The sequence below is a fragment of the Rattus norvegicus genome, chromosome 20 (genome assembly GCF_036323735.1).
Source record: "Rattus norvegicus strain BN/NHsdMcwi chromosome 20, GRCr8, whole genome shotgun sequence".
Lineage (NCBI taxonomy): Eukaryota > Metazoa > Chordata > Mammalia > Rodentia > Muridae > Rattus > Rattus norvegicus.
In genome coordinates this window covers 37508754-37535113 of record NC_086038.1, presented here as the reverse complement: position 1 = coordinate 37535113, position 26360 = coordinate 37508754, and the positions used below count along the sequence as shown (strand labels likewise).

The following is a 26360-nucleotide window of genomic DNA, read 5'->3' as shown; positions in this document are numbered from 1 at the left end:
GTTTAAATTGTCTTCAAGTATGAAGCAAGAATTTATAAGTTTGCTTATCATTTTCACGAATATAGAGATTAGAATGTCTCCTGTAGAAATAGGCTTTTCACAAAATTATTTTACTAAAATCCTTTGCTTATAGAAAGTAAATGTCAAATGAAGACACTCTGCTTCGTTTGAAAGTTGACATTGAAATTAAAACATTTCAATACAACATAGAACTCATTACCACTGTCTAAATTTTAGTTGCTGCAAAGAAAATGCACACCAGTCTCCAGAACACAGGGAAAGAGCCTGAGCCCCTCTAGTATCTCCTTGTTGCTGCTGCCTCATGTTGTTTCTCTTGGGGAACCAGGAGCAAGGGAACAGTTCCCCCAAGAGGAAATGTTTGCCTCCATCACTCTATGGTGCAGCAGTGAATTCCTCACTCCAGACGGCAAAACACAGAGCTAAGGGTTAGAGTGGCCTCAAGGCTTAAAGACTTTTTTATTGTTTTCCCATTCCTCAAAATATATTAATTTGACTTGTATGTCTACCAGTCAAACCACCAAGAGTATTCCCTTGTAAACAGTTATACAATCTTAATATTTGCAAGGCTGAGGCAGAGGCCTGCACTACGTGTTCAAGAGCAGTTCAGGCTATATACCAAGACCCTGACTGTCTCACGGAAACAAAACAATTTACAGACATTGCTTACTGTGGTCTCTCAGAAAAACATTTCCACGGAGAGTAATAATTAATGAACCATTGGCTTTCACTGAGAGAAATTTAAAGAGACACAGCTAAGAAGAATAGAAATATTAAAATATGCTCTTTCTCTACTCATGCCAGGTCCTGAGGAGTCACCAGATGGAAATGCGTGTGGTGATTGCTATTTACCACTAGAAATAGTTGACAGAACAGTATTGAGTAACTGTCCAAACTGAGGTCATCGCTCCCTAGCTATTCTTTGCTGTCCCCTGACTTCATAGTAATAAAGATATATTCAGTGATACTCTCAGTCCAAGGATCGACGGGACCAAAACTTTACTTACCTTTATCTTTCCTCTCCGAACCTAGTCTCAGGGGCTTTATGGTTTCTGCCTCCCCAGACTAATCTTGTGTGGTTTCCAGTATATCATGACCCCTGAAGGAAACAAACAGGAGGAAAAATTATAAAGATAAGTGCTTCTAGTTCTTTGTTCATCACTAAAATAAACAAGTGCCTTCTTGAGCAAGACCATGTCACCTAAAAGGATAAAATAATCTCATACTTTTTCAGTTTCTTTAAGATTAGGTGGTCAGATTTCTTAAGCAAACAGCTGCCTGCTTTCATATATATGTAAATAACAAGAAATATGAGTATATATATATATATATATATATATATATATATATATATATATATAATCTTCTGATTCTTGAGCAACCTTTCTTGGTTCTTTTTCTGTCAAACTGTGTAAGAAGAGCTGCCCAAACAGTTAAAACGAAAACCCGTTTTTCTTCACATTTTTCAATTTCCATTTCAAATGGATTCTCTATGGGAGTGGCAGCCTTTCTCAACCCTGTGCCTGAAAAGGTGACTTATCCCTGTAGCAGTTGTCTCTAAATCCTAATGCCAAGGAGCAAGACCATTGTTTTCCCTCAGTCATATCCCACAATATTGGAACTCTTAGAGAAAAAAATCCAATAAAGTCCAGCTTACACATAATGCCTCGATGTCTAGAGTTACCCTGAAGGTTTCCTGTGAACAAGCAGCTAACCTACTTGGACAATTTTTCTGTTTGTATTCTTTTAGGTTTTCTACATAAAATGTTACCATTTTAAAGCTAATAACACAAAAAAACCTTGTTATTTTCATTTCCATAGATATGTAATAGACATGGTTACAACCAACCTCTGAGAAAATAAGGTCCTCTTAATTTAATCTACATATGTGAACAGACGTAAGATAAATACTTCTTGTCCAAGATGGAAAAAGAAAACAAAATAAGACAACAAATACAATACTTTGTTTTGTTCACATTTTATTGAGATTATCTAATCACTGTTTTCCTAATCCTAGGGCTAGTACTGTCAATGTTCTTCTATTCATCTGTGTTGTCCGATTTTGGTGGAGTTATCATTGCAGGAGAGAATCCAGCTTAATGCTATGTATTTGGAGACTAGTGCCATCTACTCTCTTCTCTTCCCTGCTTCATTAATCAAGTATCGAGTCCTAATGTCATGGTCTGTAGGTCACATCTCCAACTGCCTTCACTCTTTACACATCACACAGTCTGGCTACACCCTTCTCACATCACTCCCTTGCCACTCCATCCTCTGCAGAGGCTATGGCAGCCCTTGCCAATCTCTCTACTCTGAGACTTTTCTTCTAACCCGTCCTCCATAGACCCTTCATGTTAAATGAAGCAATCAAACTTTTAACTGGTTATGTGCGATTTACAAAGTGGTGAGATTTTTCTACGGTTCTCAGACAAGGTATCTGTTTCTTACAACGTAAACATTGCACTGGCCACTCTTTTATGTTGGTTTTCAAGCAACTCGCTGATTCTTTCTCCATTTCCTTCCCCAGGTTCTAGAGCTTCTGAGTGGGCATTAAGAGCATCTCAAGGGGATTACAGGAACATGAGGACTGATCCAAGTTCTAGCTCTAAATCATCCATTTATCAGGTCCTGACTTGGAGGCTCATCTTTTGTCTTAGGTAAGTGACAGGGCATTGGCAATCCTGGCTGTCTCTCTAGATTGCCCTGGGATTCAAGGATTGTCCCAGGCAATGAAGTAGCCAATGTGCCGCTGCTAACATCCCTGAAGAGTAAGAAATCACTAAAGGAAAAATCAACTTCTTCTAGCATTAGACAAGGATAGGGGTTACAAGAGGACAGGGGACAAGGGAATGGGAGATGGGCAAGGAGGATGGCAATGACAGATGATGAAGTACAAAGTCACCAGTAGGGAAAAAAAAAAAAACAGACATTCTGTGGTACAGTAGGATAACCATAGTTAATAAAATGTTTCCAATACTTTTAGAAAGGAAAATGTTTAAGGAAATGCCTATGATGATTACCTGAGTTTATAACATTAAATATATCAACACATCATGTTTCATGTTGATTAGAAATAAAATAAGAAGAAATAGGACTGGAAAAAACATGAAGTCTCAATTTAACGAACTTGGCATTTACCTAAAGTAAAAAAATATCATTTAGAATACAAGTATCAACCATTTTCTTTAATACATTGATAACAACAGAACTTAATAGATACTTTTAATAAAGAAATAGCTGGAAACCTTTCTCATCCATTAAGAAAATTTGTTGTTCTCATAAAGGGCTCAGTCCTAGCACCCTCATCACAACTGCCTGCGACTTCGGCTCCTGGGGATCTGATGCCTTTTTCTGACCTCAGCAGGTACCGCACACATACACACAGAAACACACACAGAGAAACACACACACAGAAACACACACACACAAACACACACACAGATACACACATACACACACATACACACACACACACTCACTAAAAGCATTATTTTAAAAACAGTCCTTATCTTGATCGTTGAATAGCAGGTTAACTAAAGATGTGTGCACAGCAAGACATTTGCTGTGCTTCCAAATAAAAGATATCAGTTCAGCTTCTATGTGGTCAGTATGATGGCTTCTGCTCAAAGAAATTTTCTGTTTGTACGAAAAGCTCACAATCCCACCACTAACCCACTTTTCTCTGCCCTTTGATATATGACCTTGCATGAACCATCCATCCTGCTGGGTTCCAGGTAAAATCTGTATGGGAGTATAGCTGACACCGAATGAAATAAATGCTGGTTGGAATTAATAAATAAGTGTCATCTTGCTTTGATGTCCCTACTGCTTTATACAATTTATCCTCAAACAAGGTTGCTGGGAATCATAAACCAAATGGAATAGGCAAATATATTCATGTCATAATTGATTTTTATCAGACTAATGGATAAAAATCATTACTTTAATACTAACTGTTCTTTTTTATCTTTATTAACTTGAGTATTTCTTATTTACATTTCGATTGTTACTCCCCTCTAACTGTTCTTTATTATAGAATAATATACATAAAATTACCATCTCCATCACCTTAAGAAAACAGTTGAGTATTCTATTTATATAGTTTATATATAACTATATTTATATAGTTGTGTAATTTATCTCTGAAATGTTATCTTCCAAAACAAAAACTCTATGCCCATTAAGCAATCACCCGCATCCCTCCCTCCTGGAACCCCTAGCCGTCACCATTCACTTTTCTGCTTTAGACTATGTATTTCTTACAAACTTGTTATTTTGTGACTGGCTAGGTTTTCTTTTCTTTTTTTTCTAGCACGTCATTCTCCAGGTTTCCCATGTGATAGCACACATCAAAATTCCCTTCCTTTTAAAAGGCTGGATAATGCCACAATCTACATAGTATCTATTATCTATATAGTGAACATGAGTTGCTTCTACATTTTGTGTCATGAACCGTGCAGAACACTCCACACTGCATTCCATTTAACCATACCAGAATGAATGCTTTTCAAATTTTAATATGATATGTCCCTCCCCAAGGTCACACCGCTAATAAATCCCAGAACCAGGACTTAAGCTTAGCTCTGTCCAACTCCAGATTTGGACAACATGAGACCCTGTGATATTCTTGGACTTTTGATTCTGCCTTTATATGTCTTCTCACCTAGATCATCTTTTTCTCTTGAGAACAAATGCTTTTTTTATCTTATGATTTTTAAAGCCCTAAAATCATTCTAGTGGATTGACTCCAAACCTATTTCAAATGTTACTTATTTCTACAAATTATTTTCTAACCACTTTTCCTTCATTCACTTAAAGAAAATACGCTTTCTTGTTTTACAAAACAGAACAAGGTAAACAACAAACAGAACAAGACTGTTAATGCCAGATGAATATATTCTACTGTTCCGAGGCTTTGATAGATACAAAGACTCTAGATCAAAAGGGTCTTACTAAGAAGGGAGTCAAGTCATAAGTCAAGCAGTTTAGTAACTCAAGTGATCATGACTTTGGTTGCTTGCACAGTTTAAAGGACAAGTTCACTGTAAACACTGACGTGGTTGCCCTTCTAAAATGATATAGTGCTATGGCAGAAAATTAAGAGCATGGGTTTTAAAGACTGATCTTTCTGACCTTCTATCTACACTGTCTTTGGCCAAGCTCCTAAGTTCTCTGAACCAGCCTAGGCCACCATGAAACAATAGCCTTAAGAGTCAAGGGTTGTGTATATAGTTTTTAGAATTAGCCTAGTTGCCTATCAACAAATGAATGTATAAAGAAAGAAAATGCCATGCTTATACAAGATAGAATTTTGTTTAGCCACAAAGAAAACTGAAATCACGACATTTGCAAGAAAAATGGATGGATCAGAAATAAGCTATATCAGAAATCCAAACATGTTTTCTCTGATATTCAAATATATATACGTACACATACACACACACAAATATATACAGATATATTTGACTAGGTGTGTTTGTGTGTGTGTGTGTGTGTGTGTGTGTGTGTGTGTGTGTGTGTGCGCACGCATGAGCGCTCGCGTGCACGCACACATTAGTCAGAAATCTGCCTGCCTCTGCTTTTCAAGTTCTGCGAATAAAGGTATGGGCCACCACTGTACATTGAAGAAACATATCTAAGGGAGGTAGGAGGAGATAAAAGAGAGGGTGATGGAATTCATGTGACAGGAAAGCAGAGAAGGATATTTGGGAAGAGGAAGAGAATCTGCAAGAGAAAGTAGGAGGTTGGGAGCAGTAGGAGAAGGGAATGAATTAGAACAAAGTATTTACATATATATGCTTCAGAGCACATATGCATATATATATATATATGAAAATGCCATAAAAATCTTTTTCTGTCCTACCCTAAAATTTAATTTAAAAATAAACAAATAACTTTAAAGTTTAAATACTCTATTATTTTAAGTCACATAGAACAACTTCTAGCAAAAATGAATTCTATATGTTTCAGATTATCAACATTCATATGAGATAAATCATGGTTCTTGCTCATTGTGAATGCTCATAGGCTCTCTACAGCATCAAGCACCTTACAGAGACGTCCACTTTCCTGTGGCTACTTATGTAACGAACCTCGGTGATGTGCTAACTCTATCGTCTTCCACACATCACTGTGAAAGAATGTGTGTTTAACAGATCTCTGAATGCAAGACTTTGCAAGAATTTTTAAATTCTTCATTACGTTTTTTATTCACTTTATATCCTGATTACAGCCCCTTCCCTCCTCTCCTCCCAGGCCCACCCGCACATACCTCCCTCCATTGTCCCCTCCCCTTCTCCTCAGAGAAATGGAAACTTCCTACGGGTACCAACCCACCCTAGCACATCAAGTCACAGCAGGACTAAGGGCATCCTCTCCCACTAAGGCCAGACAAGGCAGTCCAGCTAGGGAAAGGGAATCCAAAACAGACAATAGAGTCAGGAACAGTTCGCTCTAGCATTTGTAAAAAATAAAACAGATCAGAGACTGCACATGCCATTTCAAACAGAGGCTGGAATTTCCCCACTCTATCCTGGGCTGAATCTTGGTCTCTGGGGAATTTGCTTGAATCCTACTAAGTGTTTGCTCGCCAGAGAAGCATTGACTTCTAACACAAGAAGTCAGCCCTCCTCGGAGAGCTAACGCATTTCCACATTTTTTATCAATTTTTAAGTGTACCATATGTACTATGTAAATACTAAAAATGAAATAGAAATAAGTAAGACAATTTCCTGACCTTTCTGTACAGAAGGAAAACTCAATGTAGCAGTAAGTTAAGTTGTTATTGACTCAAGTACTTGACTCAACAGAGTCTCTCTACCAGATTAGAATTAGCTTGCTAGTTTTTCTCAAATGTAAATATTTGCTTGACTACATAATGTTAACAAGGTACATTACATATTCCATGGACCACAACGAAAAATGACCAGGAAATCTACCTTACAATCAAGCCTGAAGGACAAAAGAACCACAAGCAGATTATTTGTGTGAGAATTCCTGCCACCACTGCTATGTGTTTTTCCCCAAGTTTACGTTTAATTCAATTTACAATTCCATAAAAGACATGTATGGCCACAGTGTACAAGGTACCATATTTGATGATGTGTTCAGACACTTACTGATAACACCATGCCTCTGAGGGTAGTTCGGACACTCCCAGGATGTACTGCTCCTCCCAAGGGGAGTGGACCCACCACCACTTTGACTCTCATGACATGGAGGATGATGTGGCACCAAGAGGCCCCTGGTTGCTTAGCAACAATCCCTTATGACTTCCCCAGAGGGACTGCTAGGTAATAGTGCTTCATTCGCCCCAGCTGTTCCCAAGAACATGCCCAGCTCAGTGGTTCTCAAGTGGGCCAGATTCACAGGACACTAGAGGTACCTGATTCTATAACTAGTTACATAATATACACACATGCTTCTCAGGAAACTCTCCACTGTTGCTAAATAAAACTCCAGTAAGAGTTATTTTCCAGCATGAAGGATACTTTGAATGCATCCTCGATTTGAACTCTATCCTTGGAGAGTTACAGAATCTGCCAGGAAAGCTAAGGCCAGGGAGGCAAAAATCTAGAAAAGTCTAAGTACTGAAATAAACAATAAGTGAGCCAATATTTATTAAGTCACATTTAAAGTATGACTTCCAAAGTCTTCACTGTTTCAAAGAACTTAAATGTTTACCTACTTTCTGTTCATAGAAAAGTGGAGAAACACAAGAATTAAACCACAATGCTCCTGGAAAACACACATATTTGGAGCTGAACACCCTTGTGGTTCCAGGACTTGGGAGGCTGAGGAAGACATATTGTATGAGACTATCTGTGGCTATATAGTGAGACTCTCTCATTAAGGACAAAGGGGAGGGAAGGGAGAAAAAGAGCAAGAGAGAAAGAGGAGGAAAAAATTAACTCTACAAAATATTTGAGTTGTACAACTCTAGTTTGGCATAGCAATTTCCAGGCAAAACTTTTTATGTCTTTTATGTATTTCTAAACCCACATTGAGATGTTCTGTCTGAAAGTTGCAGTAACAACAAACCTAAGGCAGTTATATTTTCTATGTCTGATCCACACCTTGAAGGCAACATGTAGCAAATAAATCTGAAAAGTTTTTCCAACTAGCCATGAGTTCTGCCCTGTCCTCATTCTCCCAATGTCCCCAAACTCTTCAGGAGAAAAAGAAGAATTCACACAGAAGAACATGGGCATTAGTCATATCACCACAGTCCAAATGGAATTCCATTATTATTCTAGTTCAAACCCTTCAACAAAGGCTAAGCGTGTATATCCTGACTCAAAAAACACTTCTGAATCTATTTCCTGCTCAATGTCAAGCCTTGTCTGCTGTTGTCCCATACAGCATACTTCCGTTATGTTGAATGAGTCACAGTTCCTCAAACACACCTTGCACTTCAAGTCTCTTGTATTTTCCCAGAACACATTCCCCTTTACCTGAGAAATGACTGGTTATCTTTTAAGATCTAGCAATTATGTCAACCTCTGCAGAGTAGCTGACCTAATTTCAAGATTACTGATAAAGACAGTCGATCGTGTCCGCACTTGATTGAAGTTGCTATGGTGCATTCAGTCACATTGTTTTGAAGTTGTTTACTTTCCCATTAGTCCTGTGCTCTTTGAGAACCTAGACTACATCCAACTTGACATTGTTGAAACCTGGCCTAGTCCTTAGGATTAAGGAGGTGACCATGGGTTAATATATTGTTGATTAGAGAACAGTGCTTTGGGGGAAAATTGCAAAATTCATAAATACTGGGCACATTTTGGTGTCTTCTGCTGTTTTTTCTATCTCCCAAGTGATCATCAACATACCTCAAGGGAATAGGATGGGAAATGATATAGTTTGCCAAAAAAGTAAAACTCCATTTCCTGACTCCTCTTAAACTATAATGGATTCTCCTACACTAACTTCTCAGATATCCCTTGAGTGACATAGTCCTTATAATCTGGTGGTTTGTATTTTTTTCTTTTTCTTAAACTAATTCAGGTTATTTTGTTTTGTTTTGCTTTTGGAAAATTAAACAAGCATTCTTCCATTGATTCTCCTGAATCCCCACTCTGTGTCTCTCTTACTGTAATCACACGATAACAGAACACTCAAGATATACATCCAGGAGCCAATTGGTGATACTTATCTGGATCCCATCTCAGAAAAATAATTTTCCACACTAATGGGTAATTGGTTTTTGCTCATCTTTCTTTTGTTCTTTTTTTTTTTTTTTGGTTCTTTTTTTTCGTAGCTGGGGACCGAACCCAGGGCCTTGCGCTTCCTAGGTAAGCGCTCTACCACTGAGCTAAATCCCCAGCCCCCTCATCTTTCTTTTGAAATGGGCTCTCATGTAGCCCAAGCTGGCTTCAAACTTGGTATATGGCCAAAGAATGACCTTAAGTTTCTGATTACTGCCTTATATCACCATGTCAGGCTTATGTGGAAGTACTCTGGACTGAACCCAAGTTACCCTAACTGTAAATTTTCCAAAATAGTCTCAAGTCAGCATTCATTCAATAGCTGCCTCTTTCAAAGTACTAGTTGAAAAGTTAAATAGGACCATGGAAAAATAATACACATAAGCTTATGAATCCGGCAATCCATCCCAATATCACACAGCCCTTCTTCTCTACCACTCCCTGGAGATAGAGATACATATAAGCCTGTTTCTCACAGGTTTGTATATTACCAAAGAATCTTAGGTCCATACCTGTCCATGAGCAACTCTTGAGCATGCTTACATGAGTACTACATGAGTAGTGTGAGTATCTAACTTGAACACAAATTCTGAAGACTGGAAATCTTAATTCCTAACCTGCCTGTGTTTACACGTATGGAAAGAATTCCTAACCTAGTGAGTTGACCTGCTACCTGCCCTGCTAAGGCTGTGTGTCTTGTGTATAAATACATTTTTCTTTCTCCACCATTAGGTCTCAATGCACAGGCACCTCATTGACCCAGTCTAACCCTTATGTGCAGCTTTCACACTCAAATACCAGGCACAAACAGTGGAGATGTGTTAGGTGCTAGGTAAAGGGGAGAGAAAGAAATGCTGTCATCTTGATGATGTGAAGACAGTGAAAGAGCAAAAGTGAGAAAACTCTGGAAAATAAAAAGACAAATAAGTCATAGAGGTAAGTTCTGAATCCAGATCTAGCTAAATCTTACAGTTTGTATACTGACTTCCTTTGTTGGACAGCCACTTGATATTACTAATCACTAGCTGATCGATAACAAACCAACACCTCTATTATTTTACAGGTTCTGTCAGTGACCATCTCTCTTCCATGTATTTCAATATATGTTCATATATATATTATACACAAATTATATATTCATATACTTATGTATTTTATATATTCATATATTGTATTTATTATATACATATATATATAAAATGCCCCTTCTACAACACATAACAGACACACACATACATATATATATATATATGTATATATATCTCAGATATATTTAGACTGAGGAAAGACTTTGTGTTTAAATTTGTGGCTAATGTTAATAAATACTACATTTTACTAGTGATAATACACACACATGTATATAACATGTATATAACATGTGTGTGAAGCATATATACATGCTTCACTCCTAGATTTGTTCACATATAAACAATCAGTTAAAATGGATCAGGGCTCACAAAATACAGTAGTCATTAACATTGGCCACAGATTTAAATGCAAAGTCTTCAGTAAGATATTTAAAGCCCTTCACAACAGCTTCAATCTCTACTTCTGCCCATTCAGTCTCTGGATCCTGAATAGCCTTCACAGCTCTGTCTTATTCTTTTCTGCATTTGAGCTTTTGTTTTTACTACCTTCTAATTCCAGGATTTTTTTTTCCATTCATAGAATTTTTCTTCAGTGCTTAAAGGACCACCTCAGTTTCTACCTCTTCTGGACAATTCTCTGAAGTACTTCAACACTTTGTTTCTTTAAGAGATGGGCAGTTAGGCTGATTATCTTCCATCACCTGCTATGAGCAGACAGGATTCTAAGCACCTAACAAAGATGAGTTTCACACATTCCTGCTGACCTACATCACCAAGAAACACCCAGAAACGCCTGCATCCAAGAGGCAGTTAGCCTTTCACCTCAGAAACAGGCTTACGAAATTCCAAAGTTCATTAAAACTTTCAATAAACATTTTTAAATGTTCTTTAGTTTTATTTTATATATCTAAATGTTTTGCCAGCATGTATGTTGTGTCCCATGTGCGTGACTAGTGACCACAGGAGCCAGAAGATGAAACTGGGGTTCAAGATGGTTCTAAGCTGACATATGGACACCAGGATTAAAACTTGGGTCCTCTGGAGGAGCAGCAAGTGCTCTTAACCATGGAGTCATTGCTCCAGCAGTACATAAGTGTTTATGATCACTCTCAAAAATGAGCATGAAAATGCAACATTAAAACATGGAATTACGGGCTCTTTTTATAATAGGTAGTTTTATATACTGATTTGATGATGAAAAGTGAACTCAGTTTTTCATATTAGTATAATTATGTTGAGAAAAAACTGAAATTACAAAAAAAATATTTGTTTGTTAGCACATTGACTAATTAAAAGTGGAGGTAGCCATGTAACAAGGTTTTTAATTTGTAACTTGATGATTTTTGAGTTGTTATCTCCATAATCTTTGTCCATATTTTGTCAAGTGTTAGCCACAGATACATGCTTATGAGGAAGCTGGTGGGAGGTCTGAAGGATGGGAAAAAGATTGAAACCTCAGAGGCCAGATCACCCAGAGCTCCCAGGAATTAAACCACCAACCAAGGAGTGTAAGGGATCCATGGCTCCAGATACATCATAGCAAAGGACTGCCTTGTCTGACATCAAAGGAAGGGGGTCCCTTTGTCCTGTGGAGGCTTGATGCTCCAGAATAGGGTGATGCTGGAGCAGTGGGTCTGGATTGGTTGGGGAGCACCCTCATAGAGACAAAGGGGTTGGGAAGAAAGCAGATGGGATGGGGTGTTGTGGAGGGGTAACTAGAAAGAGGATAACATTTGAGATGTAATGAATGGAATTAAAAAAAATAAAAGAAAGAGTTTCTTTCATACTTATTTCTTTTCAAATTATTATTTGGATACAGAATATACATAATAAAGTTCATTAATGATAACTAAAGAGGATTATACTGAACAAGGTTTATTTCTACAAAGTCTACTTACTTTTCACTTGAAAATACAAAGAATATGGCAAAAATCAAGATATTAAAATATATAACAATGGTGATATATGTGATGAAAATAGAAAATAATAAATAAAAATGTCACCAACAACCTACATGCCAATAAAATTCATGGTTTCCACACATAAAACAGACTTTGGAACCAGACCTCAGCCTGGTTTTGCTACACTTCTGAAGGTTTCGTTTTAAATCATCCATCTTCAGGGTGGAAGTACATATTTTCCCTGCTCTTTACCTCTGTTAAGGAGTCTTCCTTCTCTTTTCATGCTCTCCCAGATTCACTTATTCCCAAGAATGACACTGAGACCAAGGCCAGATTAACCAAAATTTCACATGCCCCTAATCACAGCTGTTTGTTCAGTCCCAGCATGACTCAGAGCTGCCCAGAAAGCTTGTTACATTTCCCTGACCACAGCCTTAGCTTCCAATGTGGGTTTATGGTACAAACAGACTGGAACGTAGGACTGTTACTAAAGCCTGGGTGGAGATACATTGTTCTCTTTGAATGTATACTTTAGAAATTAGATAGAGAACTGCTGGCAGCTTTTTTTTTTTTTTCAGAGTAAAGCTTGACAATGAAGTAAAATCAAGAGAGAGAAAGAAGCTGGTTTCTTTCAAAATAATTTTAGTTCTGCATCAAGCTGTGGCTAAAAACCAAGTTTCACAAATCTCATAAACACCTCTTGTCCCTTGACATATATTTTCTCTTATGGAAAATTGTGATAATCCTTAAAATATGGTTAATTTCTTAAGCGACTCCATTCATAACAGATGGAAAAGGTTAAGAGATGGAAGAGAATTGTCTTAAGAGTCAGTGCACAGCTTTAAAGGGAAAATGAAGGCAAGCAGTGGTAAAAAAAAAATACATTTCTACTTTCAAAGATTTATCTTATTATATATAAGTACACTGTAGCTGTCCTCAGACACACCAGAAGAGGGCATCAGATCTCATTACAGATGGTTGTGACCCACCATGTGGTGCTGGGATTTGAACTCAGGACCTCTGGAAGAGCAGTCAGTAACCACTGAGCCATCTCTCTAATTTCTACTCTCAAAACCAGGAGTTTTTAAATCAAACTAGAAGCCCAAACATAGGTTTATAAAGGTGAAATAAGTTCTCGGATTTAGTAGAAGTTTACCATCTTTTCGCTAATATTTACCCTCTCTCAGAGACTGGCCGGGGTCCACTCTGAGGGGAAACTCTTCCTCACTTCCTCTGAAACCTTTTCCCATTATTCCCAATGTAAATGAATGAAAGTCAAGGTTCGCCCTCAGATTCATAAGGATATATCTAATTTCTCTATTGTTGATTCCATATGGACTCTGAGACGATTGGTTCCATCAATGGTAAAGAACAGTGGCCGGGAAAGGCTGCAGTAAATCACTACCCACTTTACAACACTGCCTTTTTGCGGCCATCTTTACATCTGACACTAAGAACGAAAGCTTGGTGTGTACCACACCTAGACTTTTTAAAATGTCCAGGATGCTTCAGTCCTTCTTAGAAGAGGAAACAAAATACTCACAGGAAGTAGAGGGTAGGAGGGACTTGGGAGGAAGAAAGGAAGGAAAGAAGGAAAAGGAGGACAGGATCAGGTACGGGAGGAGATAGAGATCATACACAGAAGGTCAGGAATTTGAACAGAGGTGTGTAGCAATGGGGGGTGGGGAACTTAGGGTAGCCACCAGCAAGTCCCAGATGCCAGGAAAGCAAGAGGCTCCCAGGATTAGCTAAAATGCCCAACAAAGGGGAGGGAGAACCTGTAGAGACCATATCCAGAGATTAAGCAAGGTCCCTGGTTGGGGAATGAGACCACCCACTCATCCCCAAATTCTTAACCCTGAAGTGCTTCTGTCTAAAGGAAATACAGGGACCAAGTGTGGAGCAGACTCTGAAGGAAAGACCATCCAGAGACTGCCACACATGGGAATTTATCCCATCTACAAACAGCAAACCCAGGAAACCCAGACACTATTGGGGATGCCAAGGAGCGCTTGCTGACAGGAGCCTGTTATAGCTGTCTTCTGAGAGGCTCTGCCAGAGCATGACAAATACAGAGTCAGAGACTCACAGCCAACCATTGGACTGAGCACTCAGACCCCAATGAAGGAGTTAGAGAAAGGACTGAAGAAGCTGTAGGGGGTCTGCAATCCCAGAAGCAGAAGAACACTATCGACCAACCAGGCACCCTAGAGCTCCCAGGAACTAAACCACCAACCAAAGAATATACATGGAGGAACCCATGGCTCCGGGCACATATGTAGCAGAGGCTGGCCTTGTCTGGCATCAATAGGAGAAGGAGCCCTGGGCCCTGGGAAGGCTCAATGCTCCAGTGTAGGGGAATGCCAGGGCATTGAGGTGGGAGTGGGTGCGTGGGTGAGAGGTAGAGCAACTTCATGGAAGCAGGGGGAAGGGGGATGGGCGATGGGGGATCTGGACAGGAAACGAAGAAAGGGGATAACATTTGAAATGTAAATACATAAAATATCCAATAAAAATACGAATAATAATAATAATAACAACAACAATAACAATAATAATAATAATAATTATATGTCCAAGATGGCAGGTGAGTTGTCCTTTTCAATTCAGTCAATATCCAGTGTGCCGAGGATTTAGATTTATGTACTAATCAAAATAGGCTCTGACGCTTTCTGTTTCACTAAATGGACAGAGGGGCTAGCGTATAGTAGAACCAGTTTCATCTTATCCCTGTCTAGTTTATAAATAAATGAGACTAGACTACCGGCTACCATTAAATTATTTGGCTTTGACAATTACTGGGTGTTGTATTCTCTCTAAGCTCCACCCTCACAGCTACCTGGGAACAGCCAGGTATGCTCCGCCCCACAGTTGCCTGGCAACGGCCAGCTGTGCCTGACTATATAAGGGGCTGCTTGCCCCCTTCTCTTCCACTTATCCTCTCTTACCCTTTCTTATCCCTCTTGCTCTTTGTTTGTCTCTGTTCTTGCCCCCATCACCCTCTCCATGTGCCCATGCCGGCTGCCTTTCCTCTCTTCTTCTACTCTTCTCTCATTAAACCTCTCCACGAGGAACCATAGTGTTTGGGTATCTTCTGTCCAGGCATGGGCCAAGACTCGAAAACCTAACACTGGGGATCACCCCTAATCTACTTTTCTAATTGTTGCCCTGGCTGCTTCCTCAACAGGGTACCCCAAATACTTGCTGTTTCTCCTGGCCCTGTGTTCATGCTCTGTTTCAGCTCATAGCAGCTTCTTCCTCTCTCCCTGGTTCCTCTTCCTCCTCCTCCTTCTGCAACCCCCAACCAGGTCACTCAAACCCCACCTACTTCTAATCCATCCAGTAATTGGCTGTAGTCATTTTTGTTTAACCAGTAGTTTTAAGTTAAGGAACAAGGTTCACACAACAGAAGTTTGTAAAGGTGAGAAATCACTTGTAAGCCTAGACCTTTGGGTACAGAATTTAGCATTATGATACACAGCAACGGTCCTAACCTCAATCATAGGGAGATGCCTCAGTGGGCAAAATGCTTGCAGAGCAAGCAAGCACAAGGGCCTAAGTTTAGATCCTAAATGAATACCTAGAAAATGCAGCCATAATACCAGTTCCGTACATCAAGAGAGAAAGGGAGAGAGAGAAGTGGGGCGGGGGATTGGAACATACCTAGTCTGAGCCGGCCTGGCAACAGATCACTCCCATTTCCTTAACCTTCCCACAGAAAATGTATAAGAAATGTTCTCCCTTAAACTCCATTACAGGTCAAAGAGCATACAATATGTTTGTGACTCCTACTTTTGCACTTAATATAACCCCCTTCCTTTGGAAAACAGTCCGGTAACTTATCTTTTCTACACTCACAGCCTCTCCCACCATTGGGAGTGTTTCTTTAATCATTGAACAAAAATCAATTAGACTCAGTGTCCCAAGACACCAACTTCTCCACCGTCACCTTCGCTCGAGTATGGAACAGGGACGCGTCTCCTTACCTGTTTGCTCCTCCTCACAATCACAAAGCCTGGCCTTTCATCTTGTCAAGTCAAAAGCTCTATTAACCATCCTCCTGCTAGTACTCTTACCACTATGGTCCGCGGCTATATACACATTCGGAAGTTCTGCCTGCACTCGTTGCTCTAAAAGTCTCTTTCCAGCTTCTTCCTGGGCTTCCTGGGGCACTACCTGCACTCTTCTGCTTCTGCATTCTTACCGTTAGGGGTCTTACCATACTCCCTGCTATATCCCAAAACTGACATTATCTCTTGAGCTTCTTCTATACAAGTGGCCTCTTAAATGTTGAACCTCTGATTTAACATTTACACATAAGGTAGGGCTTTTATCTCCGTATGTGGTCACATTCTGAGGTTCTGAGAAAGACAAAAAATGGAGGATACGTAATTCAGAATACCTATCAAGTCCGCCCCCATTCTCAAATCGCCACGCCCATAAATTGTGCCAACTCGCAACCTCACACCCGAGATGCATTTGGCAGCCCGTCCTTACACAACTCAGCTGTCATCAGGCCCAGTCCCTTTCAGGCTCTAATAATGCTGGAACTAGAATATTACCTACTCGTCCTCATGTGGATGTCTTAATGAAGGCTTAGAAATATTCGCTTGCACGCAATCCACCTACTCACCTAAGAACTGTAGGAGTGGGGAACATCTGTAACTTCCTAGAATGTGTGAAAGGCTTACGTGAGTTGGTCTTTATTTTCTTTCTAACTTTTCACTCCCATGAGCAGTCCTGCTTCTGTCCCTCCACACACACAGAGCGGTGACAGATGTCCGCGTTGTCAAGGACAGAGGAACTGGGAGGCAAAGCAGTTTCTGAGGAAGTGCTGCCTTTTGTAACTTCTTCTTTGTGTTTGATAGATGTCTTAAAAACCTTCAGAGTGTAACAAAAATTCATCGTGTCTGTAATATGGCTGTTTTATTAGATTCGAAAGACCTCTCTGGGAAAGTCAGGCAAAGAGGTCTTATTTCATTGCTTTTGAGTTTGGTATTATACTTCGCTCCAGAGCTTCCGCAATAACAATGGTTATTTTCATTTAAAAAAATCAACATAATAAAGCAATGTAATTGCTTGAACTATAAACGATTCCTGTTTACACATGTGTGTGCAGGGAAACAGAGACAGATAGAGAAACGTAATTTTCCCTTTCCCGCAGGTTAAATTATAGATAGCCCAAAACACGAGATTTAGAAAGATGAAAACATGGAATACAGAAAATTCTTGAAGCCAGTTAGAGAGATTGAGAGAGCCAAATTATTTTCTTTGAAACATGTAACCTCAGGGCATAGAAATTAAATTGAAATAAAAATTTTTCTGGTGGTTAAAACACAGGCATATGGAGGAAGGCCACGGGACTTCTTTTCGGTGGTTTTACTTTTGAAGTTGTCACACGGAGCTTCGGTTTCTCCTTTTATTTCATTTCCCAAGTGAGCACTTTCTGTGGTGGCCCATTCTGAACACCCGGCCCAGACGATGCTTCCGCTTATCAGCAGAACTATGTCAGTACTTGTAAGGAAGAGAGATCTGTGGATAGAGGATCCTAGGAGAGCTTCCTGTCTGTCTATCCTGTGCTCAAAGGCTTCAGCTGTTGCTCCAGCATTTAAGTGTCAACTACGTCCTGACTCCACACTGTTTGAAGAATCCCTGTCCCCCGGGCCCTCTTTCCTGCCCGAAAAATCTTGTTTCGAATTCATCCAGGATTCTCCTTTAGATTGCTACCTCACTTTCAGCAACAGACACAAATCTGAGTCCACCTCCTTATTATCTCAACATCTTAGAACCTTCTCCATCAAGCAAACAAACGAACACACAAACACACAAACTCAGCTCCTAGATATTGAGACTCTGAGTGACTGACGGACACACATCCTCATTTTCTATGAAGTCCACAGCAGGCACATACCTAGACAGATGCACAGAACTGCCAGTAGCCATTGCCTGCTGGGGGTGGAGGGGGTGCTTCGTTTGAGAGAAAAGTAGAAACTCTGTTTCATTTCTCAAAATCAGTTCTAATTCTCGTAGCAAGAAAAATAACCATTTTCGTTTCCTCAGGTATGCACAGGAGTGTGACCTAGAACTTGCCTTGTGAAATATCATTATCTCACAATGACACAGAAAAGCTATATGCAAAGTATGTGACAACGTGTGAAACCAACAGGCTATAGAAAAGCATGTGCCAATAGGAGAGGTTCTAGAAGGAAGACTTCCGTCTTGAATTTATTCCTAATATTTGATTTTGGTAGATGTAATTACTGAACCAAGGGTCTTAGATTTCCTCACCTGCATTGAGAGGATTAATTAGTATCTGTGTGGTATTTTAACTAAGGAGGCTTCTTTTATTATAGACTCTATCAATTGTTTTGATATTCAGAGAGGAATCTTTTTTTTTCTTAGCCAATATTTTTGCACTAAAGGAATGGAACATGACCAAATTTACTCTCAAGCCACACAAAACTGAGTTTTAGCAATATCTGAAAGCACAAATTTCGAATGTATTTCTCTCTCGTTTTAAATGCGAATTTAGTCTTGATTGAGCCTGGTTCACTTTCATTTGCCTACAACAAACCATTAAGCAAGAAATATTAGTGAAAACATGTTTAACAGTTTCTCAGAGTAGTTTGCTGTCCGTAGAAAGCTTCCTCTGTGTAACTCTATCATTTCTCTCTCTCTGTCCACCTATTATCTATCAGTCTATCTCATTCATACACACACTCTTAATTCTCTACAACTTTCTACATTTTTACATATAAAACTGATTCTATTATGTGTTTTTAAAGGGAGCCATAATTTTAATATATAATCAATTTTAATATATAATCAAGATATTTCATGGTTTAATATCTACAGAAAAGAAATTAATATATGATCTCACAAAGACATACATGTGAATATCCTTAGCATTGGAGTTCACAATAGCACAAATTGACAGGAATACAGAGTGAGGAAGAAGCATTTGTCACCAAGCCTAAAGATGGGAGTTTGGTCCTTGGACCCAAATGGTAGAAGAAATGTATTTACTCCCCAAAATTGCTCTCTACCCTCCAAATGCATGCTATGGCACACTTAGGGCCAAGAACCAAACAACTGAGTAGGTCTTGGGCCCTACTATTACTCTGCTGAAAGGGCATAATATTAAAGCCATGCCTAAAGACTTACACCCTGAGACTCATGCATCCCTCAACGCCCATCAGAGAAGCTTTGTTTTGCAGTACAGGTGATTAACCCCCACAAGTCATCCACAGGCAGAGAATAGACTTTGAGATCCTAGCACTTAACGGAATATATATATCATAACCTCTCCTCTCAAGGCTCAGAGATAATCACTAAGAGGATTGGAAAGGTTGTAAGAGCTAGAAGCAGCGATGACTCTGTTGAAGCAGTGTTTTCTGGAGAAAAAAAACAGGATAACTGTATAGAAACTCATAGTGGCTGTGACTGCATGCACAAGATCTTTACAAGATCAAACCTGATGAAATCCCAGCATGAATGGGGTGGACTCATGAAGTCTTCCTCCTAGATACGCCACCACTGACAAGTGATGACGGGAGAGGGGATTCCATTTTCTTATGCGATATGAGCTGTGAAGGCTACCCATGCTCCAGTGCACGGTCTCACAGTTATGCGTGTACAGGCATCAGTTTGAAAAAACGCTCAGTTTGAAAAACGCTTGAAATTTTAAGTTAATAGTGGGTGGATGGGAAGAAATTAGAGGTGATGTAACAAGGAGCTGGACTTGATCAAACCAGTGTATACATTCATAAAGTGCTCAAATAATATACAGCTGTATAATTCGAAATAAAGAGTCCAAGTAGATGTGCACATCTACTGAAAAATGCACAGACTGTGGTATGTCAACACAAAGAGAAATAATTCAGCAGCTAAAAAGGAACAAAATACAGATACATACTATAATGCAGATGTACTATATACACAGTGTACAGAAGCATGCTATGAATGAATCCATATAGTATATGTTTGTCTGCCATGTTTAGAAAAAGTAAACCCATAGAAACTGAAAAGTAGACACACAATTCCCTGGACTTAGGATGGGACTAGAAGGCTCCAAATAGGCCTGCTGGGTCTTATAAACTGCTGGAGATTAAAAGAGATCATAATAATTATTACACATCCTGGCGAAAGTTCTAAAACATTTGATAGGGGATGGCTTTCTAAAGATCATCTGCCTTTGAGGAAGGTAAATTTTATGATGTATAAATTTATAATCTATATCTCAGCACGTTTATTTTTAATAATCTCTATAATGCAAACTGGATGGGGATTTAAATAATTGTCAGACTGTCAGAAAAAATAAACTGATCTATCATTAACTTAAATATACACTTAAGTTGACTAGAGAGGAGGGAAAACTTTAACGAGAGAGGAATTTGGCACTTATTAAAATATTCTAGTCAAGTAATCTCCTGCCTGCAATATTTTGCTGAAGAAACTCATAAACACAATACTAACAAATTACTAAAACTCTTACTTTTCTTCTTTCTTTCCTTGTCATTTGGATTTTTTTTTTTTTTTTTTGGTTCTTTTTTCGGAGCTGGGGACCGAACCCAGGGCCTTGCGCTTCCTAGGTAAGCGCTCTACCACTGAGCTAAATCCCCAGCCCCGTCATTTGGATTTTTAAAAATTGAGTCCGTTGAACTTTGTGGAGGGGGGAGGGGGGACAAGCTCCCTAGAGACAGTGTCAGTTGACTGGCTCCGACTAGCATCTGGCAGTCACAGGATACAGTATCTCAGAGGTGCCATCTCTGGCATCGAAAAGTTGCGGTCACCACATTTTAATTTCCATTTTAGTAAGCCAAACTCTGAGCCTCTGAATACTAAATTCAAGGAAGTTAAAAAAAAAAAAACAAAAAAAACGAGTCAATAAGGGAAAAAAAAACATCTTGGGAAGTGGATAGATGGCTGTTTAAAGGTTACTACCGTTTACAGAGAGAAAAGCAAGCCACAAGAACAAGTCGAACCCATTACTTTTTTTCGTATCCAATCACTGGTTACAGTGATTCATTCTGGTTTATCTTTCCTAACAGCTGAACATGCCTCTAAGCGGTTGTCAGTGTCCAGTATCCACCTGCTGGCCCGGTGGAGTCCAGCTGCTAATCCATTGTTTGCTTTAATGGCTTCCCTTGGGCTCAGCATTTGCTCTTCAGGGAGCTTTCCTGAATCAGGAATGCATTCTGATACCATTTTTGAGAAGATGAAATGCCACTATCATCTCAGCTTGACTAAAGAAGGGAATTGAGTTGTGGGTTCCGGGAGGTCCATGAGACCGGGTCACCCTTTACAAAACCCCCAACCCTTCAGGAGTCCCCAAAAGGCTGCAGTCACTGTAGCCAAGTCCAATCTGGGCTAGGATGCCTTCTGCTTCTCAGTCTCTGGAACCAACTGCCACTTCAGTCCCTCTTCCTTTATCAGTGAGGGTCCTAGGAGCAGGAAGAGTCAGGTATAGCTGCAGGCCACAGGCAGTGAGGTCACTGGTTTCCTATCCAGCATACTTTACCAAGGAATGGAGGAAAACCGGTAAGGTGAGGTCTCTTGGTAAATGACACAGTTCTGGATGCTTGAAGAGGGTTGGAACTCGGACCTCTACTCATAGGAAAAACGAGGCCGGAAGAAAATGATGTGGCGTTGATGGCGCGAGCAGAGAAAGGCTCGGCAACTTATAGCCAGAGGTCTCCCGGAGTCCACTTTCAGTGGCCAACGAGGAAAAGCCAACGAGCAGACCTCCTGGGATCACCTGCTTTCAATCCAACAGTCCCCAATCTCCGGGTACAAGGATGGGATCGACTCTGAATTCCCCCCGGGCGTGTGCAGACCAGGCAGAAAATATAAAGTTGAGCTTACATTTTCCCTCGCTTGGTCTCCTCAACTCCCCGAGTCCTTTCCCTCCATCCTCTCTCTAGTGACACCTGCTCTCAGTCCGCCCGGTACTTACCAGCTGCGCGCTAGAGACGCTTGCGGCGCCGGGCCAGGTCCCTCGCGGTGCCGCCTGCCACCGGCCTCTCTGCGGCACCGAGCTGCGACGCGGCGGGAGCTCGCTGCCGCCCCTTCTCTGAGATGCGGCTGGGCTGAGCCGGTGGCTGCGAGGTGTGGGGCGGAGGGAGCCGCTCGGTCCCGCCCCCGCGAGCTGAGCTAGGCTTCACAAGACCTGCCCAGTTAGCAGAACCCGCCACCGCCCCAGGGGACAAACGCAACAGTGGTTCCTGCTCCAGGTGTCCTAAGAGGAAAGCTCTCTGTGACACAGCTCTCTGTGCACATACTTGGAGGACCTGAGGCACTTCCCCTAGGAATGAGCACCTCCTAGGAATATGCACCTCTGCTGCCGTCCTTCTGTCTGGGTGCTGTTATCCTTCCCTCCCTTGAGTGTGCGTTCCCGTACTTGGACTCCTGGTATCAGGAGGTTGCACTTTATCTAGCCAGGGATGTTTGGAGAAACTAGCTCTGCCTTAACCTGGAATCTGGGTGTTCGCGTTTATTCACTGATTCTTTTAGCACATTGGAGTCTCACGCTGTGACGAACACTTTTTTGTGTGTGTGCAATGAAAAGCAGACATATCAGGCTTCGGTTTTAGACTCTCACTAAGGAAAACAAAGTTCTTACTGTTAAGCTATCCTTGTGTCATTTAAAAGATGTAGAAAATGGAAGTTGTTGCTGCTAACAAAACTAAAGAGGCCCTTTCTGATTCTGGAGGAGGTGGCTTCTGGTGGAAGTCCCAGTGGCCTCTGATGCCCTGACAGTCACCAGAATTCCAAGTCTTCTCAGCTATGAGATGCTTTATTATCCTGCATCTGGCTTCCAGGAATTCACTGGATACCACTTCCCCACTGACGACTACAAAATAGCCTGCTTATAGAAAGACTGACATATTGAAATATAATTAAGTAAAGAAAAAGATCCTCATCTGAAATGTCTACAAGGTGTATGATGGTTAGACTCCTTAAGTTATTGAATATCTGTAACCACCATGGATATACCACCTTATGGTAATAATTCTCTACTTACAGGTAATAGACTGAAAGTCAATAAAGTTAGGTCATTTGCATAAGGTGAAACAGGAAAATCCAAACCCCGGCCTGTGAGATGTCCCAGAGGGTTAAAGTGCTTACTGCCAAACTTGATGACCTAGGTTTGATTTCCAGTACCTGGATGGTGGAAAGTGAAAACCGGCTCCCATAAACTGTGCTCTAATTATACACATGCCTCATGCACATATGTGTATTCACCAGTACACATGTGCATGTTTGATTTAAAAATTTAAGGGAGGACTAAGGCGATGGCTCCATGGTACAGAGTTCTTACTGCTCTCACAGAGAGCGACTGTGTTCCCAGCACAAAGGTTGCCTGTGGCAACTGGATGAAGTTCCAGTTCTAAAGGTTTTGTCACCCTCTTCTGGTCTCCACAGATACTGCTTTGTGTGATACTAAATATACTTGCAGGGAAAACACACTTAAGCATAAACTAGAAGTTAATCTCATTCTTTCACCAAGCTGATTTTTAAGACGCATGTCTTTCTGTCCTTCAGAATTGATAACATGTTTAAATTGCATGCTGGTAATATGGAGAGTTCTCTAAACCTTGGGATGTTGTGCATATCCCCCCACCCACCACAGAACAGTTATGTAGTCACAATGTATCCATGAAAGAGATCAAACATTACTTCTGACTTTAGCATATCTTGGAAACCTATTATTTGGCACAGTTCCAAGTTCAATATTAGTCCATAGTGTAATAGTTGTGTTCCGTAGTTATTCTAAAGCTAGTGCCCATTAGGTATTTATGATGGGGGTGGGAGTGAAACCTTTGACATATGAGCTATTATATAACAGTGGCAAAAGTTTTATGAATGTGCAACTGTAGTAGGTATGCTCACAATTTTTTTGAACATAACAACATAAAACAGCCCTGCATTTAGGTACAATTTTTATTTTTAAAACTAGGCCTTATGGATGTGTCTTTAAAGTACTGTATACTTTAAAATCACCTGAACCATTAGAAGGTAAGTGTCACAAGATTATGTCCTCAGTAGCTAAGGTAGCCACAGAAACAGATGCTAAGAGAGAAGATTTTTTTTAATTCTGTACTTCGTGATTTATTTATTTACTCACTTATTTACATAAGAAACGCAGTGCCACAACACATGTGTAGCAGTCAGAGGACAATTTTTGGGGACTTGGTTCTCTCCTTCTATTATGCTGGTCCCTGAACAGATTATCAGGTTTCGTGTAGTAAATGTCTTTACCAAATGAGTAGTTTTAAAATTAATGAATTGACTTCTTTATGCTTGTTTTTATGTATAGCGACTTAAGAAAACCTATTTGTGGAATGTTCTTTGCTACTCTGAGAAGACCAAAGATTTTGTGTGTGTGTGTTCTCTCATGTCTAAATAAAGTCAATGCCACCATGTGGCCAGCTCGAAGGTCTGCAGCAACTGCCACTGGAAAGGACTCACTGTGTATCCAATGAAATATTTCAAGTCCAGGAGTTGAAGGTAACAGTAGCTTCCCATGGTTACATTAAATTGTGTTAGATGGTATCTTTAAATACAGAAAGCTCAAATCGGCTTCAATGTTCTATCAGGACATGATAGAAAGATGGTGGAAAGACAGGCAGGACCCTTAAATGTGAGCTCTTAGAGTAGATGAAGGAGAGGGAGATGAAGCAAACTCAGGACAATATAAAACAGATGAAAGTTCAGAAAGAAGAGAAAATACAGCATTTCAATCTTAATCAAGTTACACAGACAAGAAGACAAAGGTTGAATATGAAAATAGGATGCCATTTATAGAAGTTTTCGCAGAATAATGATGGCATAATTTATGGAGAAGCAGTGAGTAAGACTGGCTGACCATGGCAATGGCCAAACAAATGGGGAGTAAGGTATCCACACAGACACCAAATCCACCAACAATGATGCCTGTGAGTATACGATCAGATCACGGTGCAGAAGATGTTCATGAATGTACAGGAAAGGTCTGGAATTGAAGGAAGACTCCAGAGTCACGGAAGAAAGTACACATGTGCACACCCGGGGAGGGAGAATCTAAGTGGGTGAAAGGTGAGAGGTGAGAGGTGAGAGGTAGCTCACAGTTCAATACTAGAGAGCAGCAGGGCGTGCAAGAATAGCCAAGGAAGCTGAAAGAAGAAACTGAAATCCAGAAGAAGAAGGAAGTTCTAGTAAAGGATTTATACAGATGGTGGTAGTGTTCCTCAATACTAAAAGGTCCTCCAGGGTTAGACTGGTTCCAAGGAGAAAATGCTTCAAGTCCCTACGACTTGCGCCCTTGAACAAAGCTTTGCCTCTAAGAAGCTCTTCTCTTCTTTCTGATCTCTCATCTTTTTTATCTTGTCTTGAATTTGCTTCATCTCCCTCTCCTTCATCTACTCCAAGAGCTCACATTTAAGCTTCCCGCTTGTCTTTTCACCATCTTAAATTGTTGTCTAACACAATTTAACGCAACCGTGGGAAGTTAGTCTTACCTTCAATTTGAAGTATTTCATTGGATATACAGTGAGTTCTGTCCAGTGGCAGTTGCTACACACACACACACACACACACACACACACACACACACACACACACACAAATACAAATCTTGGATCTTCTCTAAGTAGCCAAGAACATTTCACAATTGAATTATACAGACAAGAAGACAAAGGTTGACTACAAAAATAGGATGCTATTTTTAGAAGTTTTCACAGAATAATGATGGCATAATTTATGGAGAAGCAGTGAGTAAGACTGGCTGACCATGGCAATGGCCAAACAAATGGGGAGTAAGGTATCCACATAGACACAAAATTCACCAAAAATGACACCCATGAGTATATGAGTAGATATTAAGGGTTTCAAGGCAGGGACACAAGGTAGGGTTTAGATTGATGCTTCTGTTTCTAATGACAGGTCACTATTCCAAAGATCTACATCACTCTGCGAAGTTTCTTCCCTCAGAGTTTTATTTATATTATATTACATTTAATGTTCCAAATACCTCAGAACTGTTAATAAGTCAATTAATAGATATGTATAAGATAAGTCATTTCTCCCAGTTATGTAGGGGTAAAGAAAGGAAAGAAACATTTGTAATGGAAGGAATTAACTATAATAACCACCTGAAAATATATTTC

At 40.1% G+C, this 26360-nt stretch overlaps 1 protein-coding gene and 1 long non-coding RNA gene across 10 annotated transcripts in view; one reads left to right on the top strand and one right to left on the bottom strand.

Moving 5' to 3' along the window:
- The window catches only part of Pkib (cAMP-dependent protein kinase inhibitor beta), a 97044-nt gene extending 73494 nt beyond the window's left edge, over window positions 1-23550 (bottom strand). For 2 of the 9 annotated variants that reach the window (NM_001076553.2, NM_012627.3), the window contains exons 1-2: window positions 22169-22277; window positions 1026-1117 (exon numbers count right to left, since the gene is read on the bottom strand). The gene's annotated coding sequence lies outside the window, so the exon portion shown is untranslated. Of the gene's footprint in view, window positions 1-1025; window positions 1118-7136; window positions 7281-20707; window positions 22451-23376 lie in introns of those variants that run through there. The other 7 variants (XM_063278957.1, XM_006256512.5, XM_006256513.5 and 4 more) reach the window with 7 other exon arrangements.
- Window positions 22429-24651, top strand: LOC134483929 (uncharacterized). The gene is made up of 2 exons (XR_010061140.1): window positions 22429-24231; window positions 24533-24651. It is a non-coding gene; the product is annotated as an uncharacterized LOC134483929 (long non-coding RNA).
- The last annotated feature ends 1709 nt before the right edge of the window (window positions 24652-26360 follow it).